General features: G+C 39.3%; 2 long non-coding RNA genes across 2 annotated transcripts; both read left to right on the forward strand.

Annotated features, from left to right (window-relative positions):
- Nucleotides 1-2,954: 2,954 nt before the first annotated feature.
- Nucleotides 2,955-4,708, forward strand: LOC143516274 (uncharacterized). The gene is made up of 4 exons (XR_013131637.1): nt 2,955-3,258; nt 3,375-3,539; nt 3,954-4,050; nt 4,610-4,708. It is a non-coding gene; the product is annotated as an uncharacterized LOC143516274 (long non-coding RNA).
- A 3,194-nt stretch (nt 4,709-7,902) lies between these two features.
- On the forward strand, nt 7,903-13,640 carry LOC143517332 (uncharacterized). Its single transcript, XR_013131922.1, has 4 exons — nt 7,903-8,005; nt 9,038-9,106; nt 9,436-10,099; nt 13,299-13,640. It is a non-coding gene; the product is annotated as an uncharacterized LOC143517332 (long non-coding RNA).
- Nucleotides 13,641-13,971: the final 331 nt, after the last annotated feature.

Genomic DNA, 13,971 nt, shown 5'->3' on the forward strand with positions numbered 1-13,971 from the left:
GACATTGACAGCTGAATGTACAGTATGTTATATAATGTTAGAGGTTTATTTTTATGATGAAAATCTGCCCAGATGGCAGGCTAATTAAGAGTAAGTGTTTTGTGCATGTTCCTACGTAAGATTACACAATCTGGGGAATGAACGTGCCGCACGGTGGCAGGACAACGTCCCGCTGATGACTCGATGTTCTGCTGTAGGCACTTAGCAGACCTGATCTACTTTCAATTCATTTTCCATTGTCTCCTTTTTTTTAACTGAATTTGGCCTAGCATTCTTTTTTATAGTCTGTTTCTTATTGACAGCAATGGAAGAAATTTGATGTGTTGCCTGCAATAAAATACTCAACATTCACTATTAACAGTTAGTTTTGCTGTGTGTGTGTGTGTGTGTGTGTGTGTGTGTGTGTGTGTGTGTGTGTGTGTGTGTGTGTGTGTGTGTGTGTTGGTATTCATCACGTTGTGGGGACAACAATCTGTTTACACAGTCACGTCATGGGGACCTCTTGCAGTATGGGGACCAAAAATCAGGTCCCCATAAGGGAAACCCTTTTAAATGAATACAGGTACTATTCTGAATATGCCTATGGGTTTTTTAGAAAAAGCCCATACCACATGTTAACCAGTCAGTGTGTGTGTGTGTGGAGTGCTCAGTTTCGCCCCCTTTAGTTTCTGCCTGGTACTGCACTTCCTGCTCCACACACACACATGTTCCAAATATGGTAGTGTACCGCCCACTTTTTCCAAATATGGTTATGTACCGCCATTCCTTGTGTGGTCCTCATGAGGAATGATTTCAGCCACAAGCGGACATTTACAGTGTTAAAAACAGCAATCTACCTGACGAACAAGAAAGAATATTATTTGCAAGAGATGCCAGCTGAGGAGCTAAGAACTCAGAGGAGCAAAGGTACAACAGGTAAGCATATTTGTATGACAAATTGCTATTACCAGTGTTCATCCATTAAATTAGGCTAATGCATTTGCAGGATATGTAGGCTGAATGTAGGCCTTGAATGTTTTACTGTTTTTCTCCAGTTAGTCACAATTCAGAGTGAACTTTATGCTAAGTTTCCTCAATTGGGAGAAAGCTAGCTAACATTAACTAGATAGACTACATAGCTGGTTACATAAGCTAGACTTTTTTATCTATCTGTTATGCTAGCTAGGTTAGCTAATGTAGCTATATTTTTCTCCAGTTAGCTAGTGTTAGTCACAATTCAGAATGAACTTTATGCAAACTCTTCTTAACACTAGTCCTCCTAGTCCATGTAGCCCACTATATAATATTTGTAGTAATCGAACACTTTCTGTTTCCGTGTAATTAGCAAAGAAATTATATGGCACGATTAGCTTGATGCTAATGTTATATGGGAAATCCCATAGACTTGCTAGCGGAAATTAGCATTATGATGCCGTTGCTAATTTGCTTTCTAAAACATCAAGTACACCTTACTTTCTCATGTAGGAGCATCAAAGCACTTGAATCTTGCTCATTGTACATTTCTTATACTATCTATCTATCTATCTATCTATATTTGTGTTAGAAGCATTTGATAGAAGCATTTGTGTTTCTGCTTGTTTGTGATCTAAACAGCAGGCTTGAATCTTGCTCTTTGTACATTTCTTATACTACCTCTCTATCTATCTATCTATCTATCTATCTATCTATCTATCTATCTATCTATCTTTGTGTTAGAAGCATTTGATAGAGATATTTGTGTTTCTGCTTGTTTGTGATCTAAACAGCAGGCTTGAATCTTGCTCTTTGTACATTTCTTATACTATATCTATCTATCTATCTATCTATCTATCTATCTATCTATCTATCTATCTATCTTTCTATCTATATTTGTGTTAGAAACATTTGATAGAAGCATTTGTGTTTCTGCTTGTGATCTAAACAGCAGGCTTGAATCTTGCTCTTTGTACATTTCTTATACTACCTCTCTATCTATCTATCTATCTATCTATCTATCTATCTCTATCTATATTTGTGTTAGAAACATTTGATAGAAGCATTTGTGTTTCTGCTTGTTTGTGATCTAAACAGCAGGCTTGAATCTTGCTCTTTGTACATTTCTTATACTACCTCTCTATCTATCTATCTATCTATCTATCTATCTATCTATCTATCTATCTATATTTGTCTATCTATACACCACAATGTAGTACACGTAAATTCTAATAACAATGAAATGCTATATTTATAGAGTGATTGTGAGATATTGAGAATTATAGCATGCATACAGTCACAGCCAGGGAATATAAAACCTGGACATGATTTGGCTAGTCAATGTTCCTAAAACAATGAGTAAAACAGTTTAGACATTGAGCTAACTTAATATAAACTGCAGGGAGGTTTACTGCATCATTTGAGTGGTAACTGTGTAAGTGTAATGTAAATGTAAAAATGTAAATGTTCCATATTTGTCAATTGTGATTTTTCACCACAATCGAAATTTGTCCTTCGCTTTTTACCCATCTGTGCAGTTAGAATACACACACACACACACACACACACTAGTGATTACTAAGGGGCTGTGGTGCACACATGCCCAGAGTGGTAGGCAGCCCTAGCCCTGCGCCCAGGAAGCAGTTGGGGTTAGGTGCCTTGCTCAAGGGCACCTCAGTCATGGCCTCAGGCCTGGGAATTGAACCCAGGACCCTCTGGTCACAAGATCAGTTCCCTATCACAGGACCATGACTTTGCTATGTGCTCTACCTCTTTCAGTGGCAAACACCACCTTTATGTTTGGTAGTTAGTAACCCTGTTAAGACAAGCACTGGACAATACCATACTGTATAGTGTATAGACTATGCCATGGACATAGTACAGAGTAAAAAGAAAAGGTGTGTGTTTACATCATGTGAAGTGAGCAACCCATATGAAGTTATAGGCTACAACATTTTTTTAAATAGCTCACAATATTAAGTTGACTAATTTGATTTATATTTGAGTCTCGTCTATTCAAAGGATTTTCAGTGGCGATACTAGTCTAAGAGAATGAGAAGTCATAAATATCCAGTTCCTTTGCTTTTGATTGTATAATCATATAGCTAATAAGTTCAAAGTCCCAAATTGTATCTGAATCCAATACAAACCAAGTTTTGCTGAAATTTCTCTCTACAGTTTTAAATGGCCCCCTTGAGCATGCCATTTCATCGCTTTAGTTCAAAGACTGACAAAATTATGGTGAAGCACATCAACGAAATGAAAATTCATGCAAATTAGAGGTGAAGCACATCAATGAAATAAAAGGTAGTTAACAACTAACACAATCAATAATTGATGAACATTTAAACTTTGATTTTGTGGAAATATTTTCATATTGGTATTTCTCTTTTTTTCTTTATGTATTGATTCCTCTGAAAAAGACGGGTCATTTTGATGGCACAGATATCCAAACTATAGGATGAAAAAGACGATGTTAATTGAAACCCGCACCTTTGTTTGTTTGCTCTTAATGATAACAAAGAAGGAAAAGAAATCACCTGTGGAGTGATGACTATGGAGGTGAAGACCATCCATGGACAACCCAAGTATGTTGCACAGTACACAGTATACGAAATAGCTCAGTGTTGTAGAAAATAACAGGATTGTAGTTGAATGGACTACATCCATATATCTTCCTGAATATCTTTATTCAGGAAGCACACCTTCATTGAGTGTCAATAGAAGCTGTTAAAATTTTTTGTCTAAACAAGTGGTCATTTTATGTACCATTAATATCAATTTGACCATTTGGATTCAATACTTAATACCATTTGCTTACATAATATTCTAAAATGCAGGCAGAATTTGGTTGGATAGGCTGAAATATATACCTATGAATTAGGATTTTTTTCTCATTTGAACAAGTGATCAATCTATTTACATGTTATGCAGCATTTATATCAAATTTATAGTTTAGTTTCCTATTCTAAAGTGTTGTACATATGCAATGTGTTTTTCAGATGACCAGCATGACGGTTGATGAATAATTTGCATCCTTCCCTCCTTCCAAAGAACCAGAACGATGATTGCGCTCACCCAATCAACACTTATGAACAGGTAAAATTGTGTTTGCCACTTCAAGTTTAACTCTGCAGTCTTTCTTTGTCATATTTTTGTGTTTCAGGTTCTTTAAAAGGATGAAGGAAGACTTTTGTGGTGGCAATTTAGTATAAATCATTACACCAAACATTTGAATGTAATGCATCTTCAAGTGTGGCAGTAGAGGGATGTTTAGGGCAAAATTTAACCTTCACAGTGATTTCTTTCTTGGTTAATTATCACTCTTTTCTGGACACTGACGGCGTCCCCACAACACACGTTCTACACTGCAGTAGAACGTGTAAATCTCTGTGGAAACTGTGTTGAAAAATTGGGCAAAACGAGTCCCCACAAGGAACTGTAATACCTTGTGTGAAATGTCCCCACAAAGCCTGATGTATTCAAGATGTGTGAATGCAGGCAGAATTTGGTTGGACAGGCTGAAATTTACTATGAATTAGGATTTTTTCTCATTTGAACAAGTGATCAATCTATTTAGATGTTATGCAGCATTTATATCAATTTTATAGTTTAGTTTCTATTCTAAAGTGTTGTACATGTGCAATGTGTTTTTCAGATGACCAGCATCACGGTTCATGATGAATAATTTGCATCCTTCCCTCCTTCCAAAGAACCAGAACGATGATTGCACTCACCCAATAACACTTATGAACAGGTAAAATTGTGTTTGCCACTTCAAGTTTAACTCTGCAGTCTTTCTTTGTCATATTTTTGTGTTTCAGGTTCTTTAAAAGGATGAAGGAAGACTTTTGTGGTGGTAATTTAGTATAAATCATTACACCAAACATTTGAATGTAATGCATCTTCAAGTGTGGCAGTAGAGGGATGTTTAGGGCAGAATTTAACCTTCACAGTGATTTCTTTCTTGGTTAATTATCACTCTTTTCTAGACACTGACGGCGTCCCCACAACACACGTTCTACACTGCAGTAGAAAGTGTAAATCTGTGTGGAAACTGTGTTGAAAAATTGGGCAAATCGAGTCCCCACAAGGAACTGTAATACCTTGTGTGAAATGTCCCCACAAAGCCTGATGTATTCAAGATGTGTGAATGCAGGCAGAATTTGGTTGGACAGGCTGAAATTTACTATGAATTAGGATTTTTTCTCATTTGAACAAGTGATCAATCTATTTACGTGTTATGCAGCATTTATATCAAATTTATAGTTTAGTTTCATATTCTAAAGTGTTGTACATATGCAATCTGTTTTTCAGATGACCAGCATCACGGTTGATGATGAATAATTTGCATCCTTCCCTCCTTCCAAAGAACCAAAACGATGATTGCGCTCACCCAATCAACACTTATGAACAGGTAAAATTGTGTTTGCCACTTCAAGTTTAACTCTGCAGTCTTTCTTTGTCATATTTTTGTGTTTCAGGTTCTTTAAAAGGATGAAGGAAGACTTTTGTGGTGGTAATTTAGTATAAATCATTACACCAAACATTTGAATGTAATGCATCTTCAAGTGTGGCAGTAGAGGGATGTTTAGGGCAGAATTTAACGTTCACAGGGATTTCTTTCTTGGTTAATTATCACTCTTTTCTAGACACTGACGGCGTCCCCACAACACACGTTCTACACTGCAGTAGAAAGTGTAAATCTCTGTGGAAACTGTGTTGAAAAATTGGGCAAAACGAGTCCCCACAAGGAACTGTAATACCTTGTGTGAAATGTCCCCACAAAGCCTGATGTATTCAAGATGTGTGAATGCAGGCAGAATTTGGTTGGACAGGCTGAAATTTACTATGAATTAGGATTTTTTCTCATTTGAACAAGTGATCAATCTATTTAGATGTTATGCAGCATTTATATCAATTTTATAGTTTAGTTTCTATTCTAAAGTGTTGTACATGTGCAATGTGTTTTTCAGATGACCAGCATCACGGTTCATGATGAATAATTTGCATCCTTCCCTCCTTCCAAAGAACCAGAACGATGATTGCACTCACCCAATAACACTTATGAACAGGTAAAATTGTGTTTGCCACTTCAAGTTTAACTCTGCAGTCTTTCTTTGTCATATTTTTGTGTTTCAGGTTCTTTAAAAGGATGAAGGAAGACTTTTGTGGTGGTAATTTAGTATAAATCATTACACCAAACATTTGAATGTAATGCATCTTCAAGTGTGGCAGTAGAGGGATGTTTAGGGCAGAATTTAACCTTCACAGTGATTTCTTTCTTGGTTAATTATCACTCTTTTCTAGACACTGACGGCGTCCCCACAACACACGTTCTACACTGCAGTAGAAAGTGTAAATCTCTGTGGAAACTGTGTTGAAAAATTGGGCAAATCGAGTCCCCACAAGGAACTGTAATACCTTGTGTGAAATGTCCCCACAAAGCCTGATGTATTCAAGATGTGTGAATGCAGGCAGAATTTGGTTGGACAGGCTGAAATTTACTATGAATTAGGATTTTTTCTCATTTGAACAAGTGATCAATCTATTTACGTGTTATGCAGCATTTATATCAAATTTATAGTTTAGTTTCATATTCTAAAGTGTTGTACATATGCAATGTGTTTTTCAGATGACCAGCATCACGGTTGATGATGAATAATTTGCATCCTTCCCTCCTTCCAAAGAACCAAAACGATGATTGCGCTCACCCAATCAACACTTATGAACAGGTAAAATTGTGTTTGCCACTTCAAGTTTAACTCTGCAGTCTTTCTTTGTCATATTTTTGTGTTTCAGGTTCTTTAAAAGGATGAAGGAAGACTTTTGTGGTGGTAATTTAGTATAAATCATTACACCAAACATTTGAATGTAATGCATCTTCAAGTGTGGCAGTAGAGGGATGTTTAGGGCAGAATTTAACCTTCACAGGGATTTCTTTCTTGGTTAATTATCACTCTTTTCTAGACACTGACGGCGTCCCCACAACACACGTTCTACACTGCAGTAGAAAGTGTAAATCTCTGTGGAAACTGTGTTGAAAAATTGGGCAAAACGAGTCCCCACAAGGAACTGTAATACCTTGTGTGAAATGTCCCCACAAAGCCTGATGTATTCAAGATGTGTGAATGCAGGCAGAATTTGGTTGGACAGGATGAAATTTACTATGAATTAGGATTTTTTCTCATTTGAACAAGTGATCAATCTATTTAGATGTTATGCAGCATTTATATCAATTTTATAGTTTAGTTTCCTATTCTAAAGTGTTGTACATGTGCTATGTGTTTTTCAGATGACCAGCATCACGGTTCATGATGAATAATTTGCATCCTTCCCTCCTTCCAAAGAACCAGAACGATGATTGCTCTCACCCAATCAACACTTCTGAACAGGTAAAATTGTGTTTGCCACTTCAAGTTTAACTCTGCAGTCTTTCTTTGTCATATTTTTGTGTTCCAGGTTCTTTAAGAGGAGGAAGGAAGACTTTTGTGGTGGTAATTTAGTATAAATCATTACACCAAACATTTGAATGTAATGCATCTTCAAGTGTGGCAGTAGAGGGATGTTTAGGGCAGAATTTAACCTTCACAGGGATTTCTTTCTTGGTTAATTATCACTCTTTTCTAGACACTGACGGCGTCCCCACAACACACGTTCTACACTGCAGTAGAAAGTGTAAATCTGTGTGGAAACTGTGTTGAAAAATTGGGCAAAACGAGTCCCCACAAGGAACTGTAATACCTTGTGTGAAATGTCCCCACAAAGCCTGATGTATTCAAGATGTGTGAATGCAGGCAGAATTTGGTTGGACAGGCTGAAATTTACTATGAATTAGGATTTTTTCTCATTTGAACAAGTGATCAATCTATTTAGATGTTATGCAGCATTTATATCAATTTTATAGTGTAGTTTCTATTCTAAAGTGTTGTACATGTGCAATATGTTTTTCAGATGACCAGCATCACGGTTCATGATGAATAATTTGCATCCTTCCCTCCTTCCAAAGAACCAGAACGATGATTGCGCTCACCCAATCAACACTTATGAACAGGTAAAATTGTGTTTGCCACTTCAAGTTTAACTCTGCAGTCTTTCTTTGTCATATTTTTGTGTTTCAGGTTCTTTAAAAGGATGAAGGAAGACTTTTATGGTGGTAATTTAGTATAAATCATTACACCAAACATTTGAATGTAATGCATCTTCAAGTGTGGCAGTAGAGGGATGTTTAGGGCAGAATTTAACCTTCACAGTGATTTCTTTCTTGGTTAATTATCACTCTTTTCTAGACACTGACGGCGTCCCCACAACACACGTTCTACACTGCAGTAGAAAGTGTAAATCTCTGTGGAAACTGTGTTGAAAAATTGGGCAAAACGAGTCCCCACAAGGAACTGTAATACTTTGTGTGAAATGTCCCCACAAAGCCTGATGTATTCAAGATGTGTGAATGCAGGCAGAATTTGGTTGGGCAGGCTGAAATATATTATGAATTAGAATTTTGTTCTCATCTGAACAAGTGATTGGTGTATTTGCATATATTTAGGGCAGAATGTTTTTTCACAGGGATTTTTTTCTTGGTTAATTATCACTCTTTTCTGGACACTCACGATGTCCCCACAGCACACTTTCTACACTGAAGTGTGTAGAAACATTGGACAAAACGGGTCCCCACTAGGAACTATAATACTGTGTGTGAATTGTTCCCACCAAACCTCATGTATTCAAGATGTGTGAGCACAGGTAGTATTTGGTTGGGCAGGCAATCTTTTTTTCTTTAAGATTTCATAAAATCCCCTTTCATTAACTGAGTAGAATCTGTGTGCTGGGAAAAATTACATTTTGAAGAGGTAGAGGAATATTTTTCAGTCTACTTACATGCTGTGCACCATATGCATCAGAGTAACATTCTGAAGAATTGTACGAAAAAAAATTTAGACTTAACTGGCTCACACAAGGAACTGTAATATTGTGTTTTATCATGAACATGAAGTGTTTAAGTCTTTTTTCAAAAGTCTGTTCAGCTGTTTTTGTTTAATTTCATGTGAAACATTCAATACCATGTTTCTATTGCTTTTATTTATAGATTGCAACAGAGTTTCAAAATGACAATGAGATTTTTATTCCAAGATTAAGAAGAAAGAAAAGTATCATGGTACGTTGCGATTACGTGGGAAACAAACTTAGTTAAATTATTTTTTGTCAATTATTCATTGGATTATGTTCTTTAAATGACAAGAGCCTCTAAATGACATATGGTCTCTAAATGACAAGAGAACAGTACTTGTCAGGTCTGACTACAATGTAAAATCTAAAACTATTCAGTTCATAATAATGTAGTAACAATAATGAATGATGAATAATGAATAATAATGAACATAATAATGTGAAATGTTGTGCTTTCAGACTTGTTCAATATACTGATCAGTTTTTACATCTCTGCAATTTACTTTATTATAAGCATATTACATATTCCTTTTTTAGATGGAAGATGTGGATCTCGGAAGACTGGTGAATCATTTGACACTTCATCAGAGAGTGCAGAAGATTATATTGCAGATACCACTTCTGAAAATGACAGTGAAACCAGCACTGTACTCAGACCAAGGACAAAACATCAGTCTGTTAATATGCTAGATCAGAGGTCACCAACAGGCGGACCGCGGTCCGGATCCGGACCCGAACGCAGTCCTGTCCGGACCCAATCTCATTCCTGATTAACTGGATACGGACCCAAATGCCATCCCATCCGGACCCAGAATAAATTGTTAAAAATATTTCTTAATTTTGACGGGAGAATTAATTTTAAACCGGAGCATTTATTTCAGCTCTATTGAAAAAAACACTCCGTCACGAGTGTTACGTTCGCCAAACCCCCCACACAACAACTTACGTTCGCCACCCCCCATCCCGTCCCCCGGACCGCTGGTCAGAGCTATCTGCCAAATTTGGCCCGCGGAACAATATAGTTGATTACCCCTGTGCTAGATGTTTCTGCCTCAATGAGATTTCCTGTCTGTGACACCACAACTTCAGACAATATGACCTTTGACAGTCACAGCATCATTACATCTAATGTCAATGGAACAGAAGAACAAGTCAGTCAACATAAATTACACCATAGTCATCTCTTCTTCTGCTGTTGATGGTATGTATGGATTTACATGTACTTTTGAAGTACTACATCTTTTGTACTATTTTAACTTTCTTGCTTTCAGTGAAGTCCCAGCGTGTAAAAGAGTTTCAGCACTATGTAGTTTGTTAGATAAATAGCTACCTAATGTCTGTATGGGAGACAGTTTGTGGGATCATTTCTTGTCATTACATTGTGTGTACATAGAATGTGCATATCATTAGGGGCATACATATTTATTGACTGGAAGGTACAATGTCAATAACAAAATAACACACACACATCTAGCGACACGTAGACTCAAACAACGACGAGCACAGGACACTGCGCGAACGCACATTAAATAGACAAACCACATACACCTCACGTGATGACGAGACGAGCCACAGGTGAGACAGATGAACACTAGACGTAACCGCACCCACGGAGATCCACAGACGCAGACGAGTAGACGCAGACAACATAAACACACGCCCAAAAGGGAGGGGTCGGGGACCGTAACGTGACAGACTCCCCCACCAAGGGCACTACCCGTCCCGGGGTGCCAACAGGACTAAATGCCTCGAACCCACGTCGATGGGCGGATCTGAAGCGCTCAGTCCTGCGTCTGGGAGATGACCACCCTCGGTGTAGAGTCCGCCACGAACAGCCTAGAACACCCTCCCTGGGAAGACCAGGGAAAACACGTTAGACAGACACACTGGGACATTCACGAACACACAAACAGGAACATTCACACACAGAGGCACGAGAGGGAAAAGGGGATTCGGTAAACACACGGGGATAAACACGAACACAAGGACAGACAGACATGTAAACAGAGCCAGGCTTCGCACCTGGAGGAGAGCTGCCAGTGGGGAGAACCCAGGAGCTGCAGGCGCTGCGGTGGGCGGTCTTCTCCCCACCCTCGCTGCAAACCCTCCACTGGGTGCGGTGTGGCTGGCGGATACTCCTGCAGCCCTCTCTGTGAGCACGCTACTGGCTTCTTTGGGAGCCCTTGGGGGGCATGCCGCATGGTAGTTCAGCCGACCCTCTCTCTCTCTCTCTCTCTCTCTCTCTCTCGTGAACCACTCCAGGGCATCTCCCCTTCTCCTGGTGACCGCCCTCCGGACCTGGCAGTGGGGACGTTGTCCTCGATCTCCATCTCCCCCTCACTGCCAAGGCACCAGCTCATGGGCTCTACCGGGCTCTCACCCCGGGAGTAGTCCATAGCGCTTGCCTCAAAGTATTCAGGGGAAACGCCCACCTCAGGACTGTTCCTCCCCTTCACGGTCCCGGCGGAGTGCTCCGAGGGGGGCGGACTCTCTTCCTCCTCCATGTATAGCTCACTGTCCATGCACTCTGAGCCACCCGAGCACACGGAAAGAGGATGGTCCTCCTCCTCTTCTTCCTCCTCACCGTAATCTACGGTGGGGGCGGAGCACACGAAGGGGGGATAGTCCTCGCCTTCTTCCTCCTCCTCGCCTTCCGATTCCTCGTCCTCGAGCTCACTCTCCGGGGTCTTAGTGGTAGAGCAGAGCTCGGCGACACCCAACCTCAGTGGCGAGAGGTCTCGGGAAGGAGAGGGGTGTCGCTCCCTCCACATCCGTTCTGCGGCTTCGCGATAATAGTCCGCCATCTCCACGGTGGAGGTCTCCTGAGCCTGATGCAGCATGAGCGCACATACAGGGTCCTGCTGCATCATCTCGGGAGTCACCGTGGCCTTGCGATGCTGGGCAGGGGAAGAGGCGTGGTGGTGCCTGCTGGGCCTCTTCCCCTTCTTGGCCCTGGTGGCATAGGCTGGCATCTTCGGCTCGTTGTTCTGTGACGTTGGGTGCACAGGCAAGGACGAGGCACGGAGTCCTATTTCCTTTTGCACGAACGTTACGTTTATTCACAAAAAGTGCAGACAGCGCACGTATACCACACACATCTAGCGACACGTAGACTCAAACAACAATGAGCACAGGACACTGCGCGAACGCACAATAAATAGACAAACCACATACACCCCACGTGATGACGAGATGAGCCACAGGTGAGACGGATGATCACAAGACGTAACCACACCCACGGAGATCCACAGATGCAGACGAGTAGACGCAGACAACATAAACACACGCCCAAAAGGGAGGGGTCGAGGACCATAACGTGACAAATATACATAAATTCAACAGTTCAGTAATATATAGATCTTATGTACAGTAAACTTTTTCCTCATTCTATTTTTACAAATGTTACAAGTTAATGCACTGATTAATTCCAGTGATGCACCAATTGTGTATTCAGCATTACAGTACATATGAAATGTCTTTGTAAAAAATATTTGTATAGAATCATTTGCAGTAGAGACACTGCCTCCTCCTGAGAGAAATGAAAGGCAGATGCCAGTATCCCATTCATACTTTTTTCCTCAACAAGTTGCAAATCTCTCAATTGCTCTGCTCATTAAACCAACCATTAAATCACAATAACCATGTGAGCTCTTAAACCAGACATTTTCTTAGCAGTGTATGATGTAATGGTCATAAATCTTGGGTTTTTTCTAGGAAAAGCCCATATGCTACTGTATATGGAGATGGGCGTAATATATATCATACATATACATATCCCAGTGTGTGAAGGGGGGATACCCATAACCAATGAAGCTTAAAGGATGGACCCTAAGAAGCCAATAAGGCTTATGGGAGGTCCTATGTTTTCCAAAAAAGGTGGCATCACATTTAAGGACAATGGTAAACCCAATAGGTTATATAATGGAAACTCTCAGAAAAGGTGTAGACTAAAAACAAAGTGATATGATTGGTCACTTTCACTTTTTGGATGAGGATAAAAGGGACTACAAAGAGGAGCAAGCCAGTTGTTCTTGAGGCAACTCCTTTGTTGGTACCCTGTGTGGTTGCAATAAAGTATTTCTTATTTTCTCTTTTTCACTTTCCTGTGTCCAAGTGTTGTTTCTTCACAGGCCTGACAAAATGTGTTTTTTGCCATGACATTTCTCTTTTTTAGATGTTTCCATCAGTCCCAGGTTTGAGTGTTTTGTTACAAAACTGTGGCAAAAAAGTGGCAAAAACACAAATGAGGTGCTTATGAGGTTTAAAAAAAATGTTTAACAGCAAATTGTTATTATTATATTGTTTAGTAGCAAATTATGAATATACTAATATAAGATGGAAATTCCAGCACACTCTTCCTAATCATTTCAGTTTCAAATCTGTTTTTCTGACCACTTTAGGGCAAAGCTGTCTAGAAGAAAACACCCTGGCAGCAACAGGCAGTGGAAGGCAGTGGAAAGCCACATGAATCGGTTAATCAAATCTTGTATTGTACCAGCAAAGAGTGACTGTGAGAAATGTTTGAGAGCAGAACCAGAAGCTCTAAAGAACCGGAACAGGCAGAATTGTTAATTTTATGTGTATAATCATATTATAGTCTACAAAAGAAAATTACAATTTAAGTAGTGTGAAGTGTGAAATGGTATGAAGTTTTTATTTTATTTTGACATGTCCCATCAAAAGATTAGCATTTTTCATAAAGGTTATTTTCATTTGAACAGTTTCAGTTTTGCCAATAACAAAAAAAAGGAAACATGTGACTTTTTTTTTGAGTAAAACTTTTTTTAGTTAAACTTGATGTGAGTTTCTTTTTTTATTTGATTTGTTGAATTTATTTATGAAGTTGAACTAAAACTGCAATTTAAATTGTAAGTGTAATGTCATGGTGTTAAATTAGTAGTTTTATTATAGTAGTGTTTAACTGCTAGGTGGCTGACTGATTAGAGGTGTGCATTTGCACATTAACTAAAAACCTAATCTAAAAGCCCTATCCGGACGGGATTAGTTTTTCAGGGGGACGTCTGTGAAAAATATTTCACCCTTGTACTCAGTGATAAAACTCTTGCATCCGGA

Source organism: Brachyhypopomus gauderio, chromosome 6, assembly GCF_052324685.1.
Source record: "Brachyhypopomus gauderio isolate BG-103 chromosome 6, BGAUD_0.2, whole genome shotgun sequence".
Taxonomy (NCBI): domain Eukaryota; kingdom Metazoa; phylum Chordata; class Actinopteri; order Gymnotiformes; family Hypopomidae; genus Brachyhypopomus; species Brachyhypopomus gauderio.